We start from the raw sequence: 8122 nt of genomic DNA on the forward strand, positions 1-8122 counted from the left end.
TCCTCCACAGACTCCCCCCCCCCCAAACACCTCCTTCCCAGGTGTGTCACTCAGTGGGCGAGGGATGAACTCTCTGAGCCTCCATTTCCTCATCTCTAAAATGGAAGGACAATGCCTACCATGTGCACACACCCTGCCAAACAACAGTAGCTGTTATTAACCAAGGATGCCCTGGCTTCCCCCTTGGCTGCTTTATGAAGCTCCTTCAGGGCAGGCGAGGTGCTTCATAAATGCCTGTGCCCTCTCCAAGAGGCTGGCATGTTGTACAGAGGAGAAGATCAATAAATACCCACGACGTAATGAATAAACAGACAGCCCAGCTGGGAAACGTCCCCTGAGAGGGTGGGGGCAGACAGGCATGTTTTTGGCACCGTCTGGGTCCTGGGTGCTGTAGATGAGGTAGGCCGCACAATGGGGAGACTGTCGTTACTTTTCCTTTTAAATGCTGCTATTCTGGCATTTACCTGGTACATCTGCCTCAACAAATGCCTCCCGGGGTGAACAGACGTTGCTCTTCCCAGCCTGGCCTCCTTCCAGACAATCTGTGTCCCACCTGTTCACGTGGCCGGCATGTCTGTGCCTGGCCCTGTGCTCACATGGGAGGGTGAGGCTGATCAGGAAGCCCCAGGCCTGACTGGCCCACCTGGGCCCTGTTCCTCCCCACTGACTCTACACCTCCCAGGGGCTCCTCCTGCAGGAAGCCCACCTCCAGCCTTGAAGGTTCCCACACCCCACCAGGACTGAGCCTCTGAAACTGCATCACCAATCATCTCCCAGGGGTCTGACTGGTTCTCTGGGATGAGAGCGAGCCCCTCGGGGTCAGGAAACGAAGCGAATGCAGCCTGCCATCAACACCTTGAAGGAATCACTTCTCTTGTCCCCTCCTCAGCCAGAAAACAGGACCCAGAACTCCTAACTTTCAACTTGGGTGGAAGCGAATAAGGGAACATGTGAATCCCCCAAACACACTGCATGCAGCAAGAAAACGGACAGTCCTGGGAATCAATACATTGGGGTTCAAGCACTGTTGCCTGTACTAGCAAGGGACGATGATGGCAAGCCACTCTGCCATTCTGCACTCGTTTCGTGTCACTGTGGTCCTGCCTGCTCATAAGGGTTGGGGAGGATTAAGCAATGAGATGGGCTGTGTTTTGTAAGCCAGGAAAGCTGGTAATGTGGAAGCAAAGAGGATTCAGCAGGCCCACAGTGGCTGTTTTAACAGACCCCAGGTAAAAAACAGGGTGGGATGGGGCTGGCTACTCCGGCCCAACCTTTCAAAATGATTCAGCGTACAGAAAAGCAACACTCCCTGTAAAGAGATTCTGCCAACTATCCTGTAATGTGTTACGAACACCCCAAAACACCAGGATCAGGTCTTCCCGTTCCCACCTCCTCAGCTTGGAGGAGAAGCCACACGTAGCCAGGCCGAGCCCCTGCCCCAGGACTATCCAGTATGAGGGTCGCCTGGGGGAATATGCCAGGTTATCCATTAGCTGCATTGTTCGTTTGTGGCTGGTGGTTCTGTGAAAATGCAACTTTTCATGATTTACAGCCAACGATTACTCCCCAGCAGCACAAGCAGAAAAGTTTTTTTTTTAGATAGGGTGAGGTAAACATCCTCCTATATTTTCTTCAAGTTCTTTCAGAGACCGGTTTTACGTTTAACTCTAATCCTTCAGGAACTTATTTTGGTAAAGAATATGGATTTTACTCCTCAGTCAGTTGGCTCAGTACAATTTTTCCCACTCATCTGAAATCAGAGACAAAAATTCTTACACAGGCATCGGTCTGTTTCTGAGCTTTAAAAATTCTGTCCTGGACTTCCCTGGTGGCGCAGTGGTTAAGAATCCGCCTGCCAATGCAGGGGTCACGAGTTCGAGCCCTGGTCCGGGAAGATCCCACATGCTGCGGAGCAACTAAGCCCGTGCGCCACAACTACTGAGCCCGCGTGCCACAACTACTGAAGCCCGCGTGCCGCAGATACTGAAGCCCGTGTCGCCTAGAGCCTGTGCTCAGCAATAAGAGAAGCCACCGCAATGAGTAGCCCGTGCACCACAATGAAGAGTGGCCCCCACCTGCCGCAACTAGAGAAAGCCCGTGTGCAGCAACGAAGACCCAATGCAGCCAAAAATTAAAAATATATAATATTTAAAATTCTGTCCTAATTCTGTCCATTCTAACGATCAGAGTTTTACAATGTATTTTATTATCTCCTTCAATTCTTTAGTGGAACTTTTCTTGTTTATTTTTACTTACTTACCCCCCCAAACTTCCTATTGTTTATAAAAGTCATCTTCCTACCAAAAGAGTTCTTATATATATAAAAATTTGGAGGAGAACTGACACCTTTCCCAAACAGAGGCACCCTCCCAGGATGTGATCTTGGTCCAGTTATTCACATCTTTGTTGAAGTCACCAGTCAAGCATGGTGACTGGACCAACGACAATGATCAGAAAGGCGGGTGGGTGTAGGTGATACGTCTGGGAAAACCAAAACCCTCTGTTGCACTGACTAAACGTTTTATTCGGCAAATGTGGCACTGACTTGTTCTCAGGGTGAGGATGAAGAAGATGGAGCTCCTGACAACAGTGTGAGAAGGATGGAGTGGATGGCCCAACCCTGGGCGGGGTGGATGGCGGGGGCCATCTGGCCTGATGCTCAGAAACGAGCAGGGTATTTTCACACCATCTCTCCCTGAACCCCCAGGCGGCCTTCTGAGGCAGACACAAGAACCCCTAATTTACAGACAAGAAAACAAATATCTACATGGAGAGCAGGCTGAAGGTGGCCTTTTTCTATCTGTCCTCCTTAGAGCCCACATCTACTCTTCCTCAGCCTTCAGCTCAGAAACTATGCTTTGTTTTTAAAGAAAGACCTGGAAAGCTTCAGCAACTCAGTTCTTTAAATTAGCATTTAACGTTTAATATAAAACATTTGCCTATTATAAAACATAGCAAAGTAAAAAGAAAATTAGTCACTGTATTTTGTTAAATAATGTCATAAGCACTTGTCCCCCTCTCATTAAATGGCCAAAGAAAACATGATTTTTCAGTGAGCCTAATATCATTGTTCAACCAATTTAATTAACAGAGCATTGCATCCATGTTTGCTAACTTAGTAGATACAAAATCATATCTCTTTGATCTCCGGTATTTTGACTTAATCTTTTGGATCACTAACCTTTTGAAACGGTTTACACTGGCCATTTAGTAAAACAAATGGCAAATCATTCATGTCCTTTGCTATTTAGTTATTTGACTTTTTTCCTTAGTGATATACAAGAGCTCTTTATATGTTAAGGGTATGACATATAGATATCTTACCAATTTTTAAAAAACCTCTTAAATGAAAACTTGAACCTGGGCTCATGACTTACTAGGCTCCCTCACGCCAAGATCTCATTTTCCTATGAAATCAGGAGTGAGCCCATGGTCCTTTGAATATCAGGGCTGGAATAACCATGGCTCTAGTAAATGGATAGTATAATTCATTGACATCTGGGTGGAGGATGGACTTTTGCTATCCTCCAATGAAAGGAAGCTCATGTTAATGGTGACTCAAACATCAGGAAGCTGAGGAGATAACTTATCCTTTAAAGGCTCTTCCAGCTGCAAAATTAAGCAGCTCTGCCGTGCTTAACTCTGTGTCCTAAAGTATGACAGTCACTGCTATTCTTTGATTTTGAAGTGAACATGTGCTCCTAATGGAAAACTTTCAAAAGAGCAGAAAAGGACAAAGAACAGAATGAAAGCAGCAACCAGTGTTATAGGGTGACAAAAGGGTTAAGAAATAATTCTTGCACATAAAACCCAATCCAAGGGACCCCCCACACACACATCCATCAACATGACACTGCCCTCACCCCACTCCTCAAGAGCAGGGGCTGTTTTACCCATCTCTAAGACCCAGCACAATGTGAGGCATACAGCAGGTGTTCAATAAATGATTACAACTTTTTATTAGTCAAAGACCGGCTCAAACCTGGCCATCTGAAGCCGAGGCCTTTCCGGATTGCTAGGAATTGGCCTCTCCCTGTGGTTTCCAACTTGGAGTTAGAACTCCATTAAAGCACTCAGCAAAGCGTCTCATGTGAGTTTTCTCTAAAAACACAAAACCCAAACCGAAACCCCATGACATTCACTGAGGCCTACACATCGGGGCTGCGGTAGGTGCCCAGGATGGAACTCCCCAGCTGGAGCAGGGGAGGAAGGAGTCAGAAGCCAGAGACCACCTGCGTGGGCTCGGGTCCTGGCTGGGAGCCCGTGGGCAAGTCCCTTCTCTCTCTGGGCCTCAGTCTTTCCACGTGTCAAATGGTGGAATTGGAGACGGTGATCTCTAGGGCTCTTCTTCCAAGGTGCTCTCCCCAGCCCAGTCCATACACCCAGGGCGGGGCAGGGACTGGAAACAGCAGTTCCTGCATGAACAGGAAGACCCTGAATTTTAACTCTTCTCCATTCATTATAGAACACTTAGAGGTCAAAATTTTAAAACCGCCTAGAAACCTATTGTTATCGAAGTTTGCAGATAACAGCTGATGACACTTGGGCTCTCCCCTGCACCAACCGCACCCCCTAGGAGCCCCCTCACCAATCTTTACCCGTATATGCATACGTGCATACATGGACTAAAATTAAAAAAGCAGAATCATATAGGGCACACAGTTTGGTAACTCAGGCATTTTTTTAAAACTAACTAAAATTCTTTTCTAAATAGAAAACAGGCCTTGCACCGAGCGGTGTGGACCACTCCAGCCAGCTGCCTCCTCCAAGCCTCCAGGATACTGTCCACTTGGAAAGCCCGAGGTGCCTTCAGACATCTGCCTGAAGCTGTGAAAACTCCCCTCCCTGTAAAGTATTTTATTTTTGTTCACAGCCAGGAAGACTTCCAAGGAGGGCTCATCCTACAACTTTCTCCCTAAAGAGTAGCGTTTCTTTATGATCCCAGGGCAGTTACACAGCCACCGGGGCTTAGGGGTTCCCTGCAGCCCCTCAGCTCTGTTTGTGTGCTCCAGACACACATCAGCTGGTTTCACACATGCCACTCCACCTACAGGCCTCCCTTGCCATCCAAATATGGTTGTCAATAGTGAGGGGAGATCCAGACACCTCCCCTGGAGGTGTGCCCCAGAATAAGCACGTTCTCCCCCCACCCACCCTTCCCCCCCGTAGAGATGCAGGGCTCAAACCTGGGGCCTCAGGATCTGAGCTACTGGAAGGAGGCTTGAAAGCTGTGCTAGGGAATCTGGACTTGCTACTCTAGGCAACGGGGCAGAGTTCCCAGCAGAAGAGGCCCAGGACTTCTGAGAATCCCACCTGACCCCACCTTACCCTGTGCCAGGCATCCCAATGCACCACTGACAACCCACCCACCACCACCAGAGTACCCAAGGCTCCACAAACGGATGGAGTTGGCAAGTCCTGGATGTGGTGCTGGGCCTTTTCCTCACTCCGTAGCAAGGAGTCCCCTGCGGCTCAAGGATCAACAGGGTCAGTCCAGAGGGACCAAGTGACAAGCTCCCAGGAGCCTCCCACCTTGGATCTTGTAGTACCTTGTGGTAGGTGACAAACATTCATGCTTCCTTCAAGAAGGGGAGACCTGGGGGATGTTCCCTACAAGATATTACCTTCCAGCCTTACCCCGAGACCCCCAGTTAGCCTCACTCACAAACTAGCATGTGAACCCCCCCACCCATTCTTATTCTCTTTTTAAAGTAGTTCTATGCATACGGAACTCCTGGAGAACTGAATAAAAACATGCTCAGAGTGAACGGCGGGACTCCTGCCAGGTTGGCCAACCCCTCCTGACTGGTTTACAAGGCTGCAAAATGGAACTTTGTTCTGCAAATCCCCTCCCTCCTCGCCCCACCCCAATACTCAGGCATGTAGCAGCACGGGGCCCACATGTGAAACCACCAAGTGTAGCCTTCCTTGACTGAAACTCAACACAGGCCACGTGGCCAGCACTCAGGACACCAGAGGCACGTGGTGTGTGGTGTGTGGCTGTGTGCTCGCAGCTGGGCAGTGGAGGACTCTCACGGGGGCGGGGGCACTCCTGCACTGAGAAATGAGGCCCTTTGAGGGATGCTTGTGTCCTGGGGAAGGAGGGATGCTTACACAGGTGTCATCAAGACAGAGGCTTCAGCATTCTGTGCAAAATATTGGAGTGACCTGGGGCCCTCTGGGCCAAGTTTCCTAGAGGGAATTTTAGCAGTATCAACTGACTGAAGATGTAGCTGAGGGAATGGAGGGAATCTCATCACCCAGACGGAAAGGCCAAGACGGACAGAAGCAAGGTCAAAAGGGGAAGGTAAGGAAGAGGCCTCTTGCTTTTGTGTGCAGACCACAGAAGGGAATGTGTTTGGAGAACAGAGGCTCTAATTCTGCAGCTTGGAGAAAACACAGAGCTGTTGCTACGTGAAGAGACAGAACCGGCCGGCATTAAAAATAGGTTCGGATGACACACGGGAGTGAGCGACACAGGGTCCCTGCCTCCAAATAGCCAGGGGGTCGTCACGTGCATGAAGGAATGGGCAGACATCTCTCCCGTCGCCGAGGGATGGCCCTGGGTCCAGAGGTAGATGCTCTGAGCCACAGAAAGCACAGGAAGCAGTGGGCCACGCCACCTCGGGGTGGCTCAGCGGGGACAGGGCACAAGCGCACTCCAGGTCAGAGTACCTGGGTTTCATCTCTACTTGGGCCACAACAGAGCCATGGGGACTGCCTCAGCCTCCCCTCTGAAAAGGGGAGAGCCATGTTACCCAGCACTGCCTGGTGTTTTCTGGGGATTATTAGGAGAGGAAAGAGCCCTGGACAGAGGGTCCTGGGATCAGGGTTCCAGCTCAGGCTGCAAACCACCTGCTGTGTGACTAGGGCTAGCCTTCCTGCCCCCGGGCCTCTGCTCAGCTCCAAGCGAGGCGGCTGAGGTCCTGCTGCTACAGCGAACCAAGTGGGCATCACATTGAGCTCTCAGCCAAGCAACCCGAGAAAGGGTGACAAAAGCCCCAGCTCGCACAGCCAGGCCATCAGGCCCAAGTGAGGGCTGTCCTGACACCAGAGCTTCTTCCCCTAAGTCCCCATCTCACTTCTGCCTCCCCTGAGCAGAGAGGATGGATGCAGGAATGCAGAGAGGGCAGAGAGAAGCAAACACCTTTTTATCCTGATCCCAGAGACCAGGGGAGAGGGAGGGAGGTACGATTTACTCCTCAACACCCCTGGGAAGGTGTCACTGCTGTTTACCGGTAAGAAAACAGGCCCAGAGAAGTGCCTTATCCTAAGTGTTCTAACTTTAGTCTCTCTGTCCCTCCACCTCCAATTTCGGCCTGAGAGACCCAAATAATGCATCCCCCTCACTCTACCACCCACCCCTGCAGTTCTCAAGGAGAGTTCTGTGTGCTTTTTGATGCTTATGAAAAGAAACGACAGACATCATTACAAACATAAGGTAAGCACAAGGCATTCTCTACATCTGAGATCATCCACATGTTTTTCTCTTCCCAAAGCAGACTGGCCTTCTAACTCTGCTCCTTCTGGCAAATATTGCACTGAGCTGGCCTCCACTAAGGGTGTGTGTGTGTATGTGTGCACGCGTGTGTGTAGGAATGCAAGATCTCGGTGAAGAGTCTGTTGGATCTAATAGGCAAATTACCCTGGGAAGAGAAGGAGAAACAAGGGAGGTGGGGAGTTTAAAAAGGTTACGAGTGCTTTATACACGTCCATGTGTTCAGCAGACACTGGCTCCTGGGCCGCCAGGGATGCACTGTGCCTGCCGCGGTGGGAGATGACAGAGGCTCAGCTCTGCCCTTAAGGTCTAAGGGATGAAATGAGTCTCCGGAGAGAACTGAGGGACGTGGGAAGGTGCTCCAGGGGCAGGCGCCGCGAGGCGGGGATTAGGGGGATCAGGGAGGCTTTACGGAAGAGGTGGCATTCAAGCCAGGGCCTTAAAGGACGGCAAGCCTCGGAGATGCAGGAGGTGATAGGGAGGTGAGAGATTACTGCTGTCATCTTAGCCCTCCCCTGGAACCAGGCCTTCTGACAGCTTCTCCTTCAGAGCATAAATCCCTCCAGGCCTCCGCCCTCCCAGAGCTCCACTCCATCTCGTTGACGGGGTGGGCGTGGGGCTTAC

The 8122-nt window shown here is 50.4% G+C and overlaps 1 protein-coding gene across 1 annotated transcript in view; it reads right to left on the reverse strand.

The window, feature by feature from the left end:
* The window catches only part of SSBP3 (single stranded DNA binding protein 3), a 159723-nt gene that overhangs the window by 49178 nt on the left and 102423 nt on the right, over nucleotides 1-8122 (reverse strand). The gene's annotated exons all lie outside the window — the stretch shown is intronic.

The sequence above is a fragment of the Neophocaena asiaeorientalis genome, unplaced genomic scaffold (assembly GCF_003031525.2).
Source record: "Neophocaena asiaeorientalis asiaeorientalis breed wild unplaced genomic scaffold, Neophocaena_asiaeorientalis_V1.1 scaffold138, whole genome shotgun sequence".
Taxonomy (NCBI): Eukaryota; Metazoa; Chordata; class Mammalia; order Artiodactyla; family Phocoenidae; genus Neophocaena; species Neophocaena asiaeorientalis.